At 37.5% G+C, this 23,145-nt stretch overlaps 1 protein-coding gene across 5 annotated transcripts in view; it reads right to left on the bottom strand.

Moving 5' to 3' along the window:
- Positions 1-23,145, bottom strand: part of LOC138141634 (chaoptin) — a 161,735-nt gene that overhangs the window by 75,358 nt on the left and 63,232 nt on the right. For 4 of the 5 annotated variants that reach the window (XM_069062360.1, XM_069062361.1, XM_069036184.1 and 1 more), the window contains one exon: positions 1,722-1,804. The gene's annotated coding sequence lies outside the window, so the exon portion shown is untranslated. Of the gene's footprint in view, positions 1-1,721; positions 1,805-7,852; positions 8,004-23,145 lie in introns of those variants that run through there. The other variant, XM_069062362.1, reaches the window with a different exon arrangement.

The raw sequence follows: 23,145 nt of genomic DNA, 5'->3' as shown, positions 1-23,145 counted from the left end.
AAAAATTAAGCTCTGTATCAAACATTCCATCGGCGCGCCGCATTTTATTTGGCAAAAAGCTCAAAGCGCTCGCTTTCCCGAATAACAAGTTTCCGCAAATGTGCAAGGAGCTTTCAGCGAGCTTTCCTTGTAAATGATAGAAAAACAAGAGACCGCGGTAAGCTTTGACACGGCGTCTCTTAGATGTACGCATTAGTCCTGCGGCAGGAGCGTGTCCTTTTGTGCCGGTTCAGGTCCTGGCGGCAGCCGATACATCAAAATGTGCGTCGGGATTTTTAGGCGAGTTTGAAGCGGCGCTTTGTGACAGAAATTACAGCGAGGGGGTGGCGTCTTGCAGTTTGTACAAACCATTAGGCGGAAGCAAATAGAGTGAAAGTCGAAACGACTGTATTCCACACAAAAAGTGTATCTTAACATGCGAGGCAATTATGAGGGGTGAGTTATTGTTCCGTTTGTTAAAAACCCCGATAAACCGACGGCAAGGGGTGGAAATCACGTGCATGAAACCGCCCCGGCGACTTGATCACCGAGTCCAGGTTTGAATCTGGGGGTGGCGAAAAATTAACCGGAGCAAAATATTCCAAATAACCATCTGCGGGCTCTGATTAAAACGTCGCTGTCAAGCAAATTCCGCAACAAAGATAAATTATCCAATTTCTATGCGCAAATCCCCCGAATTAAAATGCAGGTTAAGGGATCTATTAAACAGCTCGAAAAATAAACTGGATCCATGACTGTCCTACTAATGCCAAAATTTGGGGCCGCCATGTCGCCCCCAATTAATAGGCTCCCCTTCTTTATATACGAAACACGTCTCCGGTTTATTATTTCCAAACATAGTCGGCGACAAGGTTAAATGAAGCGGCAACCCCTCGTTCGCTGATTCGGGGGTGGAAACTCGTAACTCGACTCGGATGCAGATGCACCACTGTGTCTGTCACATACGAAAACAACACGCTGAATAACAATTTATTGCACTTTCTTGTCTTGCGAAACCAAGATTCATCAGTGAAAAATGTTAAATGCATGTTAAAAAATACTATAATTGTGCAGCGCGTTTAAGCACATCATTCACAAAACTGAGGCCTTTGTGCCGGATCACCAGCTAACAGTTCCGGAACAGAAGTCCTGCGGTAAGGATATAAATGGAAATCCTTTTTTAATACTGTGCGGCACGTTTCTACAGAAAGATTCACACTTTGAGATAAATGACGTAGGGGTTTTTTCTACTTTCTGTTGTTTGTAATAATCAACGACAACTTGTTGAAAGTGAAGCTTTCGGACAAACTCTTACAAACAATGTTGCACTACTCATCCAGCAAATATGGCAATTGAATCACTAGTGAGGAAATAATATTTTCTCACGAGTGAGCAAAGTGAATGTTTTCAGAGTTTGTGGATAGAGGGCGCCAAATATGATGTAGTGAGTTTTTTATTAATCTGTTTTTAAAATACTTTCTAAAGCTTGTCTTATTTTTGAGTTATTAAAATTTTTAATAGCTATTCTATCACCCACGCGTTTTTGCTCAGTTGAGTAAACCATTTATGTTTTGGAGGAAAACTCGTGCAAAATTTCATTTTAAATTGGACGCTTGACGCTCTGTAAGTTACGACATACGTGACAAAACAACATTTTTGTCAGAGTTCTTGACCAGGATTTATTTGGACACTCCATACAATTTATGTATTTTAGCAACAAAACAAATAAATATTTCACTTACTGAAGTTGTATTACTCCTTCATTTAAAGCGAAAGTGTGCTGCTTTAGACCGGGGTGGATCGCATCAGGACCCTCGTTGTTATCCTGGAACAAATGAATTATTGAGTCCTGTTACAGGTGTCGCAGAAAACGTGACGGAAAGCTGCCGAAGGCAGGGCTAATTATTACTGGACGGTTTGATCGACGAATCGGGGAAGTTCTAATTTAAAGTTGTGCTTTATTTGTACGATGTTTAAATGGTGAAAATTGAAATCTGTCGATTACAGTTGAAAAGTGAACGAAATGAGAAAAAAGTTACTCCTGAGAGTATAAAAAGGACTCTCATTATCTCAAATCGTTGCCTAAATATGAAGAAAAGTTGAAACCACGACGAGAGCTTTGAAATTTCTCATTAAAAAATTAATAAGAAGGAGCCGAAGCTTTCGGCTGAAATGCAAGTGCCGGATTGTTCTAAGAAACTTCCCGGATCACATTATTTTATTCACAAGAAACTATTTTTGGAGCTTCTTGACTCCACTCGATAAAAGTTCGTCAAGTGCATAATTTACTCTTCTGGATAATCGAAAAGTAGCGACTTCCTTAATTGATGAGTTATTAGAGAAACTTCTCCATGTCTTGGAGGAGCGTCAAGGAAATTAATGACTCGGCCTTGTTCAGTCGAAAGGGAATAAAACTAAACTAGCTGGCAACTATTCGTTTCTCGACTTAAAAGCGGCAACCTTGTCAGTCGAGAAAGATAAACACAATCGCCTCCTGCGCGCTCTCCTTCGTCCTGCGAAGGATGCGGACCGCTCCTGCCGGGTCATAACAGCTGATGTGTCTCCCAAAATTGATAGTTTCGGTTTACGTCGATGCACCGGAAGGGGGCGAAGACGTGGCTTTAATGAGATTGTCACTCACTGTCGAATTTGAGGGATTTAGTCGTTAATGGCGGAATTATGAGATGCACTGGATGCACAATTTTTCCTTGGAGGGAGTGTCAATGGTGGATTTGGGTTGACACGAGCGGAATGAATCCTGGGTGGAGTATCAGGAATTCGAAGCCACATCAAACAGCTTCAGACTGTCTCTTTTTCCGATAAAATGATTTCTTTCGGTGGAGCGACGGTTGTGATTTTTAGTAATTTGTAAATTTGATAACGTTTCGAAAAGACTCAGACTTCTGAGGCGAGGCAGGTTCAAGGTGGGAAATTATAATGAAGATGAAACGTTCCCGGTTTCCCCGACTTATCTCTCAGGTAGTAATTAATCAGTTAAGCGGATTGAGCGTTCCAGAGGTTTATAGGTACAAGGGCGCATTGTCACGTCGTGGGGGTTGCTTGAAATGTAAAGCTCGGACATGACGAAATGGACATATGGCTAAATTAGCTAAAATGTGCTATTATTTTAAAACATGCACATAATTTGCGTGCATAATAATGAATTTGATTACATATATTTACAAATATTTACATTAACCAATATTTAAGCGTCAGTGTAACTGCACAAATCAATACATTTTCCAATATTATACAGGGTGTCTCAGCTAAGATTTTCGAGCCTAATATCTCGATTATTTTCCAACGGATTTTTATGAAACTTCAACTACCTCAAGTTAAAAAATGTATTTTAACACATGTTTCCTTTATTGAAAATTAAGAGCAATTATTATTAGATTTTTGATTAGATTTCTTGCTTTTGACCAAAGGACTTTGAAGTCTTCACTGAAACGAACAGTAGCCAAAGTTAGTCAGTCTAAAAGCAGAGAAAAATAAAATTCTTTGCTTTTTTATATTTTTTGATTCATCACTCATCAGCTAGTTTAACAGAAAATCATTAAAAAAAGTTTTCCCATTACGTGAAAAGTTGATAAAATGAATATGAACCAGCAGTTAGCAAGCAAATTTTTTGTTGATATTTATTCAGAAAGAAAAAAACTGTGAAATTGTGTTATTTACTTGTGCTGATGTTTTTAATTTTCGGTTTTCAGGTTTGTTTTCAGTTGAAGAAAAAATGTTAATATTTAATTTATTACCGCAGTTTTTCCCACTTTTTTTCTCTTCAGTTAATTTAGTTTTCTGTTCATTGCTGCATCAGTCATGGCAAAACTGTTTGAGACTCTTCATGTGAATGTACTTTTAACACATTGAAGAATTTTATTCCTCGACAACGGAGAAAGGAGGTGAAATGAAAAAAAAAGTTTTTTAGCGCCAAAAATAAATATTAAACAGACGGCTAAAATTGGAAATAGATAAGGAAAATCATGAAGAAGTACCAAAAAGTAACAAAAAAGAAAATAATAATTTAAGGAAAATGAAAACTTGAAATGGTATGTGCTGGCAGAAAAACCTTGAGAAGAAATATGTATGAAATTGAAAGGAAATGAAAGAATAAAAAACAAGCAAAAGAGAAAAAACAAAATTTAATAAATACATACGCAAGATGTGAAAGATTAGAGGAAATATTCTTGTTTTAGCAAAATTAAAAGGATAACAGGAAAAGAAAAGTCTCTTCAAAATTTCGTTACAAAGTAAAGGAAGGTCCTTCACCCTCTATTTTTTTAATATTTTTCATCAAATCTTGAATAACAAAGAAGAAAATTTCAGAATTTCATTTTTTACAAAAAACAAAGAGACGAATACAAATTTTCCATCAAAGTTTTCTAATAAAACCGAAAATAGACATAAAGATAAAAAGAAATCAAACATAAAGATTAAATAAAAAGCGAATTAACAGAAATATCAAACTGTAACAAATAGGAAATAATTTAAAACCTTCAGCTTTTGTGAACAATATTTTACCTGTTTATTATACATAAACTCTTTGTGTGAGAAAAAATAAATAGTGAAAAGAGAAAAGAACATAAAATCAAAATTTTGTGGTATATACAGGCTGTTTGATAAAAAACGCCTCAACCCATAACTTTTTTATTTATTACCCGATTTCAATGAACAAAAAAAAACCAAAGATATGGTTTTTCATGCGCTACGAAACAGCCATAAAATATATTTTTTTTGGAGTTTTTTTCAATAGCTAACGATAGTCAACTTTTTTTTTTTTTAATGGACACATGTAGTTTTTTAGGCTCAGTCTGGTAGAGTTTTTTTTTTTGAATCTAGTGATGTATTGTGGTCCATAGCTAAGTGAAAAAAAAACAATTTTTAATTGTGGTTCAGCTTGTTATAACATTTTCAAGTAAGCCGTGAAAAACAATTGGAATACAAATACCAACAAATGTCAAGTGTCAGTTTGAAAATTTTCAGGTGCAATCTTGAGGTGTTTTATTATTATTTTCTTGGAAAACAAAAAAGCTTTCGACCAGTGTAATAATAAATACGGGGTGCCATTTGAAAAAAATGAGTTTTTGACATTGTTAGTTCGTTATTTTTAAAAAATCGCAGTAGGCATATGCGACTGAGTAGGTTGTTGAGTAAACACTCAGCAGATGCGGCAAACATTCAGAAATCAAACAGTGTCAATCATTTTAATTTATGTGCAATGATTTGGAAGGTACGAATTTTCGAAGGGACCCCTGCAATTCGAAATTCTGGTAAAAAAAAGCGTCACTGATCAAAAACGATGGCAGATAAATAAAAACGACCTGTATACATTTGATTAATAATTTAGCATAGAATTCAAAAATAAAATCAAACTGGGTAGGTTCCCTTTAAAAAAAAACATAACTTTAGTGTTTTTATAATATTGAGACACACTGTATATATACCGCAATATTTTCCGAATGTGCAGTAGAAGCGTAGCTATCATCTAAAAAAAAGTAAAATTTGATATCTTTAATCACAGACAAGTTATGCAGCTTTTTCGCAACTCTGGGGCACACTGTACATGAATATTGTGTTAAAAAAATAAATAATAATCAAAAATTAAAAATTAATATGTCAATGGGGTAATAAATTAGAGAATATTTTTTATAATTCTTAATATCTTTTGAAGCTTAATCTCGTAATAAAAAAATTAAAATATAAGTGGACTTCGAGAATGTAATATATATATTTTTATAAAAATAGCAAAAGCTTCTTCCTTTTGAACTTTTGCCGAAATTTTAATTCTGATATGGTAGTCAGTCATTTTAAATTGTTGAATTTTATCCCAGATTTTAAAGTTTTAGTTTTGTTTCCTATCTATAGATATTGGATATGTATCTACTTATTTTGGTAAAATAAAATCACAACAAAATAATTATTGACGTAGAATATAAAACTCCTAACATTCAGTAATTTTTTAAATATGTATATTTCTCTAGTCTCAGCTGTTTTAGTAAAATTGAATATAACTGAAGAGGAGAATGATGATGTTCGAGAGCATAAGGAACAAGAGGAGGTAGAGAGAGTGCAAGAAACATATTTGTGAAGGGTGCTAGGAGTGGACAGAGAAACGCCAAGTTACATAGTGAGGGAAGAGTGCAAGAGAAATAGGCTAAGAGTGAAAGTGGGAAAGAGAGCGGAAAAGTTGGAGGACAAAATGGATGGAAGAATTCTGGAGAGAAAAGAAAAAAACACGGAGAAGAGAGTACGCCAGTGAAGAAGTGGAAAGATTAAGAGCAAAAGGAAGATGGATGAATGTAGAGCTGAATGGAAGGGACAAAGACACAAACAAGCAAGAAAGAAGGGAGAGAATCAAAGAATCCAGATACAATATAGGAAGTATGAGAGGTGTATGACAGAGGAAATTCCGGAGTACCTGGGGAGAGTGCAAAAGAAAGAAAAAAGATGGCGAGATTTAGATGTGAGAACGAGGATAGAGAAAACAGGAGATAGAGAGGAAAGAAGGTGCAGAATGTCCATTGAGGAGAGAGAGACAATTGAGCACATGTGGAATGGATGCAGCGAAATGGAAGAGAGGGAGAGAAAGGAACGGGGAGAAATACTGAATGAAGACCGAAGGGAGAAAAGATGGATAAAAGAGATATGAAAGAGGAGAGAAAGAATCGAAAAAGGAAGAATCAGAAATCCGAAAGCCCGTAGGGCAAATAAAACTCATTAGTTAGTTGATTTTGAAATAGCTTTTGTGAAATAATACAAAAATGTTTCTTTCGTATTTGAGTTGCATCGGACAGACCTTCTAATCTAAAGAAAAATATTTAAAAAAATATATCACCGAAATTTTGGTTTGCAATTTTGAAAACTAGTCAGAGATGTCTTTCTTCAAAATTTTTGAAACATTTGTACTCAATTCAGCTTCCAACAACATCTTACTTTGCAATTTGTTTGCTACCGTAAACTTTGTTTTCAACAGTTCTTATCACTCCGGCAGTAATTTGACATCGAAAACTTGTTTCTTCTGACAAATCCCATCGCGGACAACCACAACTTCCTTTTACAGCACATTTTATTTTTAATTGACCGATAACCTCCCGTCCCCTTATCTAACTTATCGCACACCAAAATCACTCACCCTTTTGCAAATATCGTCGAAATTTTATTTAACCACAACTGCGCCACCCACACCGCGAACGCACCACCGCCCCCAATTAACCGATCCGCCGATGACTTGCGTTCCGCCGCCAACAATCGCGTCCGATTAATTAAACGCGTATTAAACCGCGCCACCACCAAAAACATCAAATCAAAAATCAAACCCCCGAGATATGTCAACAGAATTATTGAAACGTACTCCGAAATTAATTATGTTTTATCGATCACGCTCGCACAAAAAAATCTAATAACAAAATTGACGACCACGAAATATTTATTTACATGTTGATGACGAATAAATACCACTCAGGAGTTATTAAAAGTTTTCATTTTGTTAATGACTGGATGGATCCGGCTAATTTTTAATTAATTAATATTTTCGGCTGGAATGGGATTATTTGGATCTTTGCGGGGCCCTAATGCACAAGTCGCTTTCGGTACGATTTCCAGGCAAAGTTGTTCTTTGTCTCTTGTTCACAAAAACATTTACAAGCGGAAATGCACTCCCGGAACGAATACAAATCCGATTCCCTTTCCTGGAGATACAGATATGACCTCGAGCTTTCGAACTGCTTCGCCGGAAAAACAAACATCGTACCTGACTGCATATTTTCATATTTTTTACTCCCCTGAAATATTCACAACAGTTTACAAACAGTTCCGAAAAAACTTTCAGATCAGATTTTACTTTTTACATAATTATTATCTATCAAATACGTACTCTCCTAAACACTCCCACAATCCCTACTCAAGGTCACTTATCACTACTCAACTGACATTAACTTAAGATTTTTTTTTTCGTAAAAATTAACAACACCAGTAGAGCTTCATCGGAAACTAATTGGTATACCAGGAATTACTCAGTACAATTCTGTCTGCGGTCACATGACTTTACGTATCACTCTTGATGACTCAATAGTACATAGTTGAGTCAGATTTAGATTTAAATATGACCGCAGAAAGGTCAGTAATCAGCAGGAATTTGTTTCGCTGTTGTGTCGTTGTCAAGGTTGCGTAATTTAATTCGATTAATTTTTTTTAGCTAGCACAAAACTCCCACTATTGTAATAAATAAATAACAAATTATAGCATATTATGTGACGATGGATTGAAACGCTCTCGAGTGTATGTTTATTGCAGGAGCGCATCGAGGCCAATAATTACATGAGGGATGAAAAGACACTTTACTCCCTCCGTATACATTTTATTTATTGCACGACCTAACGCATTAGACTAGACTTTTGTTCTTTTTGCTTTATTATCCTGTTTGCTTGCTCCATTAATTGCTTTGCCTCTGAAGATAAACCACCTGTCGTTTTATTCGAAAACTTGATTACCCATTCGTAGGTTGTTTTAATCAAGCCAGGGGTCAACACTGACGAGCCAATTAAAATTACTCCACGTCTAATTCCGGGTCCCGGAACTGTCTCTGTCAAATTACTTTTCACCTAGGTTCTGAATAAAAAAAGCGAGCTACACGATACATCGCTTACAATCCGAAAGGCCAGAATTCCCCTGCGGAAAGGCGTGAGTGTTCGAATTGACAGGAACTATCCGTTATGTTTTGAACTTTACAACGTAATGGTGAATCGGTGTAGAGCACTCAACGTACAGAAATTGAAACCACCTGATGACTACATTAAAAAATTGACGCCTGAAGGCCTAAGATGTTACAAAGGAGTGTCAATATACGAGGCATTGTTTAAACAATTTTTTTAATAAATAAGCTGCATTGTAGTTGGGACAGTTTAGTCGTGAGAGATGTTTTAAGGCGCGCCGCGAAGTACTTCAATTTCGCATGATTTACGGATATAGCACTTCGCGCCCGTTTAATAACAATCAATTAAAAAATATTAGATGCGTAAACAATTCACTATAAGGAACTTTTAACTTGAAATAATTTTTAATCAATCTTCGATTTTGGGCACTGAAGACCATACAATTCTAATCTCCAATTTTTACTAAATTTTCATAAGCTCTTTGGTGTGTATTATTGTAGCAAAATTGTGATTCTTTTTTGATTTGTAGAGCTTTAGTAGAGGTGTTGGATTTTCTCATGGGCTATGAGTCATATCTGCGCAGCAGGTGCTACAAACCGACCTGAAAACATTGTCATTGGTTACCAGTTTTGTCTCTCTCTTAGTCGACGTTTTCAGTTTTCATTTACAGATTTTTCACTCGAGCAGAAATTTCCAAGGTCACAGCCCATGGCAGAATCCAACACCTCCCTACGATGAAGGAAGAGGAGCGCCGAAAGCTGTCAAAATCCATGACATTAAGGCTTGCTCAGAAATGTCAAACGTGTCCACTTTAAAACAATTATAAAGCGTCAATGCGCCACCAGAGGGCGATCGATAGACCAACACGCGACAGTTACGTCCGCGATAACATCCGACATAGTTTACACCGTAAATTAGAGAATAATGAAGTGAAGGGAGAAATAGTGGAGCAACAAGGGCTGCTCGCAGAGGGGCAGGTCGGCGTGCCCACCCCCGACTGCACACCACCACCTAAAGCGGCGCAGTCACCTTTCCCCACAAAATCCAGGCGTCACAATTTTTCACGTTGTTAATCTGGCTGGGGCGAAAAAGCGCATTTTTCGCCCCACATTAGGTCCACATTTGTGATTCGAACAGGGTGATTTTCAAATCTGATACGGTTTAACCCCAGTGCTATTTAAATTTTTCACGCTAATGGGCGCGGGACGCTACAGGTGGGCGCCATTAATCTCTCTAAGTGAAATTGTTGATCGGATTTTTAAACTAACCACTTAAGAAACTGTTAAAGCGATCGGCGGATTCCATCCAGGATAAGGCCCCCTTTACACTCGTGAACGCAAGGACGCGCGTGGTGCAGAGATCCAAATCAATGAACAAAAAAACAAATTTGTTTGTAATTGTAAAAAAATGTTTCAAATAACTGTATCGAATAGGGTTTTCTTATCAGCTGTAGAGTGGCGTGACACGTAAATTCGTAACGCAGGTTTTGCTGTGTTGTGTTGCGTTGCATTATATACAATTTCATTAGAACTGATCTTGTTGATACATAAACATGCTACGGTACAAAAATATAAATTCAGATTTATTTAAATTTATTTTTATCTGCGACCGTGCGATATATGCCATTTATCCCACTCATTTCAGACAGGTAATGACATACTTTACTGCACCTAGTGCGGTAAAGTAAATAATTGAGAAAATTAAAGAAAAAAACCACATTTTTGAGATTGTTGAGTAGGGCACTTTCATAAAAAAAAATTATAAAAAAATAAAATAAAAACCGACAGATACTTGTATGCTTTTTACAAATTACAAAATAACCGAACCATGAAAAGACCTGATTTGCATTCGCCCGTCCGCTTCCGATTGCGCTTTATTTATTGTTTTTTCAGCGTCGGTGTATCATGCAGGCCACCAGTTTTCCGTAATTTTCCGTCTGTGGGAAAATTCGCCGTCCGCCATGTGCACTTCATTCCACGACAATGAAGTATGCATGTGTACGCGGGGGATGTCTGGCTCGCCACCCCCGGAGAGCCTGCTCGGCGTCATTTCCGTCTAATTACGGCGCTTTGTTTCCGTTAATGATTTTTAACGGCGCTTCCGCCCGAAGAAACGGGGTAACAACGGCGGGTCCATTGTCCTCCCAGATTGTGTTACTTTGTTTACCAATTACCCGTGCTCCGGACCGGGGGTCAATGGAATTGGGGATTTAACACCTGCGCTTGACTGTTCCGCCATAATTTGCCCAGACTCAATTATTCGGGGTTGTAAAAGTGGCGGTGGTTAGAGGGAGAATGAAAGGAAAATAAAAGAAAAGGAGTTGTACGCACGACCGGGGCGCCGATATGAATATCGACATTGTTCTCCTCCGGTATAAATAATTCATGCCGATAGGAAATTCTGAACAGGATCATACTTTTTACATGGTAATAATTGCGGGGCGGCCGGAAGATGGCAGCTGGGGGTCGCTCTAAAACACAAAATCGAGCCAATTGATTGCGAAAGGAAAACATTTCTCTTTGGCGTTTGCCGCTGGAAAATATTTTGTCTATTCACAAGGTAAATTTTGTTTGTTGGGAGAGCGACCAACCGCTTGGTCAACAGCGATGGTCGATTTTAATGAACTGGACGACTTTCGGGAAACAGGCTTAATTCACCCTTTGAAGCAGGATGGTGGTGGCACTGTTTGCTCGAAATGTTGCGTTTTGTTAATTTTGCGTTAATCTGGGGTGAAGTTCACACAAAGGAAAAGAATCAATTTAGATTTTCTTTCCACAATCGACTCGGTGCAATGCAAAATACTAGCATTATTCAAGAATCGGAAAATTTTCAACGCCAACTAGGATCCCACATCACCTACGCGCCCGGTGATATTTCTTGTCATTTACTTTATCCTATTTTTTCTGTCATTTTAATTTTCGTTCTAGTTTAGCCCCCCTCGCAGTCTTGCATTTTCGCATCCATTTATCCACCTCGTAAATATCTTTTAAGCGAGTCGATTTTTGTGCGGCCGCCAAATTCCATTTGCGATCCCGTTAGCCCCAAATTAACCCCGCTTACGGTAACCCTCCGTCACGGCTGTTACCACCCGGAGCAAACATTCCGTCAATAATTAGATAAAATTCCGCAACAGCAGTCGAAGAAGTAAACTGGAACGCTCGGCGACATTAGACAACATTTTCCCCGCGCCACTTTTTCCTCGCACTTTGATCGTTTTCAGTGCCATTATGCCAAGACAATGGCGTCTTTCTCTGTATTATAAAGCGCTAAAAGCATATTCCAGAACTAATTCAACTCGACCCATTAACTACTAAGCGCACCTTATACTTACGACAAATAATATTAAAACTTAACTCTTTAGCCGTTTAGAATGCGCTCAGACCGCTCGGAAAACTTAATTTCCCTTCCTTTTTATCCGGGCTTCGTCGCCATTGTTTACAAAACTACGCCCCCAAGCGGCGACACGATAAACCACAGATATGAGACTGTTTATTCGGGAAAAAAACTATTAGGGAAAATGAATTGTTTTTGTTTATTTGGATAGGTTTCGCAGCGCCGCAGTTTGCAAATTATTTTGTGTTTTTGCAACAATGTTTTGCTCTCCGACAAGAGTGAAAATAAAAGAGTGGTGAGAGCGCCATAAATTTAATGCGCTTTTCAATTTATACCTACTTAGTTGTAAAAAACGTAGAGTTTGCGGCTCCGACTCCGATAAACGCCACAATCCTAATAATGAGAATAATATTGAGAGGAAAAGAAGAAGTGAAAATCGAGTCGGGGCCCTGATCACGTACGCAAGTGGCCAGCAGGAGGCGAAAGAAATAATAACACCCCCATTTGATATCAATAAGAGCCTTTGGAAGAAAATACAACGTCCCCGTTAAAAATAACTGCACTTCCTCGCGGGGAAATAATAGTAAAAGTTTATGTACCTCGAGATTTCAACGGCTCGAATGTGAAGCAGAATTTTGAAAAAATGGCCGGTCCCAGGATTAACCCCTGCGCGCCACCGTCTTGCCATTGACTGGTGATTTATCTCCAATAAAAAAAGTAATTTGTTTCTGTTTGATGTATGTTTCGGTGGGCCATTTTCGGCGGTGATTTATCTGTAATAGCGTTATGCCGGAGCTTATTGATGAGAATGTCGAGGCGCAGGACAGGTCACGAAATTTGCATCCCGGAACATATTTCTTCGGGGTGACGTTAATTATTTGTGCATTTGTGGGCGCGGAAGATGTGGTCTCCCGGAAAAATCCAACCGGAAGTGTTCACTTTAGACCGCAATTTGACAGACAGAAGGAAATAACTAGATGCTATCGGGGTTATTAACGATTTTTTATTGCGGATCAGGAATTGGGGGAGTTAATCACCGTCAACTGTTCGTCGGGGCGAATGGCGGAGGAGGTGTTGCAATTTTAGGTACAGTAATGTGGAAAAAGTTTTCTGGCCGAGGCGCAGCCGAGGCTTGACACAGGCGAGGACAAAAGGCACTTTTAATTTTTTTTTGTTTAAGCATCTGTCAGATGCACACGTTTACTTTTTCCGCAAAATCGATGTGACATTTTTCGGCTCGTTCGCGAAAATATAAATTCCCACGACTTATCTGTTGCTCCCCATAAATGTTTAACTGTATCAACAAACGGTTAAAGATTAATCACCGGCGTCAACAGTTAGGTTGAAAAATTTATAAGTTGCGTGGATCGTTATTAAGTTTTTATTGGTCGACGAGCCAAGTTTAGCCCGGAATTAAATTTAGTAGGAAAACGAATTTCGTCCCAAGTTTAATATAGCTAATAAAAATACAGTCAGGAAAAAAAGTCGTTATAAAACAACAGTTTTGCTCATAATAATAATCCTGTCGTAAAACAGGATAAAGCCACAAAGTCCGCTAATTGTTAAAAATTAGTATCCTTCCAGGATTCTGGGGAACGTAATCTCGTGAATTATGTTGTAAACATTTGTTACGTTAAATTGTTTACATAGAGACTGGTCCGGTTCGCGTTAATGCACAAGTTCAGGTGAAAAGAGTTGGGATAATTAAAATAGAAAATTTGTTTATTTTAGTCGGACGGCACACGTGTGGAAATTTAATTATTCCAACCGCGGATGGCATTTTATGTGGAAAACGTGAAAAACACAAATGTTCGCTTTGTTGGGAAATATTATGTGATTCTGATTCTGACACGACCGATTAATAATTTTCATATAATTAGTCAATTTAATTAGCCGTTTGTCAGAAACAACAATCAATTTGTTGTTTTTTAACGGGGTCAGCGCGTATATTTTATGCTTTGATCGTTGTTTTTCAACCAAATACATTTTAATTAAAGACCGGAAAAGTTGATTTAAAATTTTTAAGTAGAATTCTTTGTTCTATAATTTGGTGGAGGGAAACAAAGAAGGAACGTTACGAATACTTTTCTTTGAAACATTTCATTTTTGGAATTGTTATCGTGTTTTCGAAATATGCGACGATGTCACGAGTAAGAAAAATTTCATTTGCCACAAACTATTGTCTGTACAGCTTCACGAAGTTAGCAGTTTCGATTCGATTGGCCAACAAAGTGAGCTTCAGTTGCTACAATGCAGTGTAAATTCTTTGAAGCTGTTGGAAAGGAGACTGTTTTATAAAAGTTTAATGACAGATCGAGTAACATGTTTGGTGTGGTTATTAGCAACAGTGAGAAAATTTGTAAAGAGCAAGATGAGACTACCTAGTTCAGTTAAAATAAAAATGATATTGCTAAAAAAGATTACTTCACATTGCTCCAATAAAGATGAAATGAATGCAATTTGGACTCAAATCTGATTATAAAATACAGATATTTTAGACGGTGAAGGCTCAATTGGAAATAATAAAATTACCTCAAGTTGAAAAATGCAATTTTAACACATGTTTCCTTTATTGAAAATTAAGCGTAATTATTATTAGATTGTTAAACATTAAAAAATAAGTGTCTACACAAACAATTAAGTAAATCACTCGTCTGATTCAACAAAAAGATTAGATTTTGTTGTTAAAAATGTAATCTAAATTTTGAAGGTATTTAAGCAGTTACCTTTTGAAACAATTGATGAAAAGTTGTCAAGCAACATTTTGTACACCCCTCCAAATCTGTCAGAAGTGGGCGCGCTTTATTAAAAATGTCAATAAATACTCTAAAAAATTGACTACAATGGCAGAAATTTCAATATTGTTGAAAAAGGAAACAATTTTTGCCTATGGAGAATGACGTAAGAACTTCAATGACACAGTTCGTTTTCTCGTGGAACACTATCCAAATGTAGACTTTACAAAATTTAAGGTTCAGAGAGTCGTCAATTTTTTGAAGACACAGGAAGCGTACGTGGACTAAATTACCTCGCTAAAATATCCCGATCGTGTTTTAGTCCTTTATGGAAGAATTAAAGCATCCAGTATAATAAATTACATCCAAATGTTGTCTTTAACTTTGTAAGTGTTTTTGAGGTTAGAAAGATAAACGTCAAATATGTCATCCGCGTTTGTGCGAACAGGGGTGACCAAAATTCGGCGATAGTGCGCGTTTGTTTCATAGGCGTCTAGGTTTTTGCATTTGCAGCCTCGTTTAACAGTTTTTTTCTTTTTTCCTGCAAACCAGACGTCTTTCAAGGACGAGTTTTTTCCTACAGCATTTTTTATTGACGATCAATTTTTTGATATAAATCTGAAGTGATTCAACATTTTAAAAAGGCATGTAAAAATTACGTTTTTAAGACTTGGGTTATTGCATTAATGGGATTTTACTCTTCACCGTCTAAAATATCTGTATTTTAAATTTCACAAAAAGCCGTTGGTAAATAACGGAAATATTACACTCAAAATTCTTAGCTGAGACACCCTGTATATATCCATGATATGATTAATAATTGGCACTACGACCCGTGAAACCGGAGCAGCACCTTCGTTAGACAAATATTAATTTGTATTTTTTCCAAATATGTGTTTTGCTTTTAATATGTATACTTTATTTGTCCTCCAAGCTTTGCGATTCCTGATTACAAACATAAAAATAACAATTTCAAAAATTTACATTTTTTCTTATGCCCCACCCTTCTTTTTCTATCCTTTCCCTCCTCTTCCATATTTCTTTCCTCCATCTTATCTTTCTTCCGTCTTCACTCAGTATTTCGTCCCGTTGCCTTCTCTCCCTCTCTCTCATTTCACTACATCCATTCCATATGTGCTCAATTATCTCTCTCTCTTTATAACACATTCTTCACCTTCTTTTCTCTTCTTTCATCCACTACCTGTTTTCTCTCTTCTCGTTCCCCCATCTAAATCTCGCCATCACTTTTCTTTTTTTTTGCATTCTCTCTTCCCAGGTACTCCGGAATTTCCTCTGTCATACTCCCTGTTGTATCTGGATTCTTTGATTCTTTCCCTTCTTTCCCTTTTTTCTTGCTTGTCCGTGTCTTTGTCCCTTTCACTCAGGTCTACATTCATCCATCTTCCTTTTGCTCTTAATCTTTCCACTTTTTCACTGGCATACCAGTTTCTCTGATAGTATTTCTCTCTCTCCTTCTTCTCCGTGTTTTTTTTTCTCCATCATTTCATTAGTATCCTGCACTTTTCTCTTCCATCCATTCTGCCCTCAAACTTTACCGTTCCCTTTCCCGCTTTCACTCTCAGCCTATTCCTCTTGCACTCTTCTCTCACTGGCGTTTCTCTGTCCACTCCTAGCACCCCTATCAAATATTTTTCTTGCACTTTCTCTACCTCTTCTTGTTCCTTCCATCCCCAAATCTCTGCCCCGTACATCACTATACTCTCTATCATGCTCTCAAACCTCATCAGTCATCATTCTTCTCCTGAAATCATCTCCCCGCTTTCTTTCTTCTATTACCCAAACACATGTTTTCCTCGCTATCTCTTTGATATGCACCTTATCCCTGGTTTCATCATTTCTTTCATTTCTCTTTCATTGTTTGCCACAATTACCTCTCCTCCTACCACACACACTCTTCCCCCCTCCCCGGCTTGTGCTTTCTTTAACATTTCATCCACGCGCCACATATATCGTAAATAGCAGGGGGCTAAGCGGGCAGCCCTGTCTCACTCTTGCTTTAAATATATTTACACTCTACGATCTACGTAGATACGTAACCGTTTATCACTGTTCTAATCATGTCTAGCCTGTGGATATCTCTACAATTCCTTCATCATTTGTACTCGTCAAACATCGCAAGTGGTTATTTTGCAAATCATATTGTAACATTTCAATGCTTGAGGCGGCGGTGTGGCTACGTATTTTGATGCCGCAAGAATTTGAAAACAACAAATAGATTGTTTTCTATATATAGCTTCTACGCGGTCTACCTTTTGAAGTATTACTAATTAAAACGAGCAACAACATTTTCCTCAAATTTCATTTAACAATAATTATTTTCAACTGAGTGTAATTAATTTTACTATAATATCAATTCTAGATTTAGTCCAAATTTTCTTATTACCTGATGAACTCTCTCTAAGGAGTGTCTTTTTGGGATTTACGATACATGTCTTAGCATTGGCTAAGCCTTTTTTTCGATTTTATCTTACTTTGCTTTATTTAAACCAATACAGTACTTCAGAAACGCAAATTTTGCAAACGGAATATTGGAATTATCATTCTGAACCTTACTTGCAAGAATTTTAAGAACACATTCCAAATGTCCCCTTACAAGAAACTTGATAACAGTGTAGCTCTGCAGAGAAAGCAGTAGCAGAAAATTCTCAAGGAAACCTCCATTGGGTCTAAATCTAGGTACTACAAAGGACCTTCTCACACCACCCGAATATAAATGTCAAATATACAGGGTGTTAGGGAAATGTCCTGCCAAACTTTAACCGGAAACTCGGAAAAAATATTTAAAAAATTCTATGTCAAAAAATAAAATGACATTTGTATTTTCAGGTACAATTTTTTTTAACTGCTTTTAGTCTTCTACGTTGTCCCACAACCTCGTAGGTAAAATTGTGGCACATTTTTAAAATACACCTTGTATATCATATTTTATGAAACGTACACCAATGCGGTTTTCTTGTTTTAAAGCATATTTCCTAGAGGTTACTTCGCATTGGCGTACGTTTTATAAAATATGATATACAGGGTGTATTTTAAAAATCAGCCGAAATTTTACCTACGAGGTTGTGGGACAACGTAGAAGACTAAAAGCAGTTAAAAAAAAATTTACCTCAAAAATAAATGTCAATTTATTTTTTGACAGAATTTTTAAAATATTTTTTCCGAGTTCTACATGAAGCCAATAGCTCACGGTTAAAGTTTGGCAGGACATTTACCTAACACCCTGTATAATTTCTGGGCAGATCATCAATCAATTTTTTTCACAAATTTGTTTTTGATTTGATAATTTTTTAAAATCTAATTTTTAACTCTTCCCAAATTCAATCTAATTTGTGTACTTGTACAGTGTAAAATTTCTTATTTTATAATTTTATCTTTGAGTGAACGTTAAGTTAGGGGTTGGCTTTGGGCAATAACGCATAAATGTTATTTTCCGCTCCAAAGTTTGCAAATGAAGCTTAACTGAATTTTTTTGGACAGATTAAAAAGTCATTTCCTATAAGAAAAAAAGGGAAATTTAAAGTGCTGGAGGTGGCAAGCTGTGAACGTATGTATGTATCTGCAAAAAATTAATTTGTGTTCCGCTGAGCGATTGTGTGAAGATTGAACATTCACAAGACGAAGCCTTGCTCTTACAAAGCTCTCTGTCTGCGGCGAAAGCTCCAAAGGAAACAAAATCATTTCGGCAATTAATAAGTAATTCAATGTGCGTAATCTCATTTCAGTCGGATGGCTCAAGTTGTAATAACCTCGCAATAAAATATTAACGTCTTGTTTCATGGATAGTTAAATCTCATTATGCACAGTTAAACGGAGCAAATTCTTGATTAAAATTAAAAATTAAACCGTTAAAGTGCGCAGTGTCATTGAGGCAAAGAAAACGAGAGCGCTATTCCCGTGGCGATCGATGTAATTATGTAAAACAGCCCTTTCGACCTAACCGGCGACTCTTTTAGGCAATAAAGCTCCGAGCAACCCCTATTTATAGATATTATCAGCGCGGTCACCTTTAATAAGTCATGAGTCCCGGCTTTTCCTCGGGATTACATCGCGCACTCCCTTAATGCACTCCAATAAATAGAGCACGGGACGCCGCTGCATCCAATTGCATCCTGTCCACTGCGGAATTCGTTAATAACGACATAAATTAATTGATAATGCAAATCCACTATTTACGTCATGCGGACTGCATCCCCGTTATTAGCCGTCAATCTCGTTTGCCAGATTCATCCTCGGGATAAACACCCAACGAAATTAAAATTGCACCGTTGCAAACAATTTAATGCAATCCTGAAAATGTGTCGTGAATGTTTTCCGTTTCCGGAATTTGTCAAACAAAATATTCTAAAGGGACAGTTTAATCAACACGGTCGAAAATTACGTTCAACTTAAATTTAAAACATTTTAGCAGCCATTACGTAAGTGACAAGTTGCGAACAAGAGTTAATGGCAGCAAATCGATACGGTGATTGAAAGGAATGAATGCGATCAGCGCTGTTTTCCAATAGCAAACTTGACATAAAATATAAATATCAGGCGTGTTTTCGAGTGCAAATAGACAACGAAAGCGGAGTGGAGTGGTTGTTTGCAAAAAAAAAGGTGTTTCAAGCAAATGGACTCGTTGCGAACATTTTTCTCTTAATGACTTTAAAATGACGCGAGGGAGTTTTAAAAAAATCTGCTGCAAAAAACTGGATACATATTATTTCTGAAGTGAAAACGCGTCTTTAGGCGCACCGCGATATTATTCCCGGGCAGTGAATTAGTTTCACCGTCACGCGTCACGCCACACGCTCCGAGGTGAAAGGCTCATGCGAGCCGAATTTAACCGAGCGAGCGAGAAACAGTGAGATTGTGGGTAGAGATTTAATATTGAGTTCTCGACAGAAAAATCAATGCTTTAATTGATTTTTTAAAACAACATTGGATTTAAATGTGTCAAATGACCCAAAAGAGAGTACGACAAAATATGTAACTACGATTTTCTTAAACATCCAACTCGCGAAATCACGACAAAAGTACAAACATTCCACATTACATGACTCTTTACCGCTATAGTGCGGTAATGTATTACTTTACCACACTAGTAGTAAAGTGTGTCATTATGATTTTAAAACGTGTTTTTTCTAATTTTTAATTAAAAATTAACCGCTCTCCTCTGGTTCAGTTTAGCGACATTCGCTTTTCCTTAAACACTCCGCCTTTAAACTGTAACTTTTGTGCCAAGAAACGTGTGTTCCAATAAGTAAAATTCCTGTGTATCCGCTCTGAGATCGCTCAAACCGTCTACAAAGTCGAATTAAACTCGCTTCCATTACCGTCTATCTGAGGAAAGAAGATTTGGATTAATGGCGCATGGCATTGATCTCTTTAGCATTGTTGTCCCGACGAGTCCTCTGGCCGGTTTCACCGGTAATTATTTGTTAAAATTGGATCGCATCGATTTTAAAACAAACAGAGTATCTGCTCCGGGACATGCAATATTCACCCGGACTCGCAGTTACACTCGTCCGACCAGTAATTCCCATTTTCGATATCGAGTTTCGGTCCATCCCCTTCCGGATTAATTGTCGCCGAAGAGACGATAAGTTGGGGGTTGTTAATACGACTGCCCCCGCGATCGGGGGGCAATTCCGGGAAACGTGTTATCGGGGCGTCTCTATGATTTTTTATTGTTGTTTGAGAGTTATTTATGAAAAGTGGAACGACTCCCCGGTGTACCGTCGAGCAGAATAATTGCGGATAATAAAAAGTTGGTGTATTCAACTGAATTAGAGTGATATTTCGTGTTTAGCGCTTTTGCCGAATATTTCCCGATGATAAATTTCTTTCAAAGCTAATCTTTACAACTCGTGAACGGGGGCGTAAAAAGAGTTTAAGTGAAAAAAGGGGAGCGGTCCTTTTTTATTTTGCAAGCAACAACAGGAATTAATGTGGCGTTATAAGAAACTTGACATATTGGGGTTTTACCGTTGTAAACTTTATATACGGACATATATTTGTTTCAGACTTACACAAGGTTAAACTTACCCAAAGCCACATAAATCTGGCGGGGCTTAACAACAAATCTCTTTGCTCATATATGCATATAGAAATAAATGCGCCAGGATTGCACGAATTGACGTGCTTTATTGCCCTGCTCCACATCAGTGCCTCAACATTTTTTAAAAATTATTTTGCGCCATGAGAGCGCGCACCGTGCTGCACACATCAAAAGTATCCCCGGAGAGCTTTCAAGATGGTTTCGTCAAATATAATTAGAACGGTAAACACTGCCCGCATAATCTAACCTTCACTAGAATTATATTTGCGCTGGTTGAATGTTGCTTTGGGGCAAGCGGTGTAAGTTTTCGTTTAAAAATTTTATGGGTTGTGGCAATAAGGATTATCATTAGAGTCTGCAGTAAACTCGAGCTCTTTCTTGCTGCCATCAAATATGCATATTGAAAAATTTCTGCTCGGTCCGTGGGAACGCTTCGAGGGCGAGAGTGCTCAAGCGAACTTGTAACGGATTTTACAACCTCGTGCAAATAAAGAGACAATTCAGCTAAATTCGCTGATTGGCGCCCTCTATCGACAAACTCGCAAAACATTCATTTTGCTCACTAGTGAGGAAATATTTTTTCCTCACTAGTGACAAAATATTTTTTCCTCACTAGTGATTCAATTGCCATCTTTGTTCACTATTTTCAGTGAGGAAAGACCACTGAAATTCAATGATCATGGAAAAATATATTTTTGTAATTTAAATTCACAAGGAGCAAAAATGTGGATTCGCTGGAAAATATTTGAAAGCGACATTTTGCTATTTGTGATGTTTAAATTCAATTTAAAGGTAATGTTTTGTGCGTTTCATTACAACAAAGCCGATACAAAAGCGTATTTGTGTTCATATTTCGCTCAACAAATGTGATGCGTCGCAGAAATGGTGGATGCGCCGGGACAATCATTGAGATTCTATTTTGATATTTTTATAATTTAGTTAGAACATTTTTAAAACTACTCAAAACGATAAAGGAAGTGCATACCTCTGCAATGCTTCTTCTTTACGTATTGAAATAATTACTTCATTATTTTTGAAGAGAGCTTTACTCGAGGCTTTACTCTTGAATAAACATGTAGTCTGGTACAGAGGGAGGAAAAATTGGTCTATAAATATAATTTTGAAATGTAATAATTATAGCTTCAACGCAAGAGTCAAAAAAGAAGATAAAACAAATCTCTTGCGATGTTTCTCTTTGATTTTATTGGCGGGGTTAAAAGCGCTCGTCCAATCGATAGAAGCTGTCGCCGTCCGAGATCAAATGCAGTTCGACCAGCTCTAATAACATTGTCAAAATTACTGAACTCGACGGGGTGCGACCGCAAGAAACGCCAAATTGTAGGGCAGCCCCCACCCCTTGTACAAAATCAGAAGCGACCTCATGCATCGCAGCCAGCAACCTGTCCATGCCTGTTACGTCACGCTGCAACAAACACAAAGTTCCAAACTAACTAAATTGGTTTCCGGAGGGTTCACTATTATACAATACACCGGCGCACGTATAGCTGAAATTGCTTTAAAACAAGATAACAATTTTTTCGAGGATAAATCAGTTCGCAACGTTTCCGTTTTGAGGTGTGTCCGGGTGGCGTTTGATTATTTTAAATTGGATTCATGTTATAAAACCATTTCATTTGGCGGCAGTCGATGCACTCCGCCAAATGGGAGAGTCGAAAGTGAAGCAGGATTTGTGGGATTAATGGCGCGGTTTCGTGTCTTCCCGCTGCAGCAATTATTTTAAAAAGTCCGAATTAATTAATGTAAGGCGGTTTATCATCAGTGGTAAAGCATGTTTGGCGACCGTGTAAACACTTGTTCGGGCTAATGCTCGCGTGATGGCGGGCCTTTTAACACCAGAATTGTCTTGTATTATTTGGTGCACAGATTATCAGCGATCAACGAGAAAGTTGTTACATTTTACCTAATTAAAGGGCGGGTTCTACAATGAAAACGCGAAAAACTGAAACATTACGTCGTTTTCAGAAGAAAAATTCTTCTCTGGGGTAATTCCGATCACCCGCTAGAGCACTAAAATTATCAATTATTTTGTAAACTGCAAACAAAATTTTAATTTGGGTGGGCTAAGTGTAAACACGGAATGTTCCGGATCCGCTGCAAAGTTATTATTTATGTTATGGTTGTTATCCCTCGGTGAAAAAATATTCCTCTTTGCAAAATCAACATTTCAGCCAAATTCGCAACAAACCTAAATATCTGGAAGCTGTATCGCCGCCCCTCGCCCCTTTTAACAGCGCGGACAATTTATGCACATATTGAACACGGAATCCAGTTTTGTAATATGCAAATGCTCGCTTTTTGACACAAAAATCCACAACGGTCAATCGTTTGCCGCCGCTAAGAGACCCGGAAAAACTCCAGGCTAAAA

The sequence above is a fragment of the Tenebrio molitor genome, chromosome 1, assembly GCF_963966145.1.
Source record: "Tenebrio molitor chromosome 1, icTenMoli1.1, whole genome shotgun sequence".
In the NCBI taxonomy this organism is placed as follows: domain Eukaryota; kingdom Metazoa; phylum Arthropoda; class Insecta; order Coleoptera; family Tenebrionidae; genus Tenebrio; species Tenebrio molitor.
Note: the sequence above shows the minus strand (reverse complement) of the source record. Positions and strands in the feature narration are given on the sequence as shown.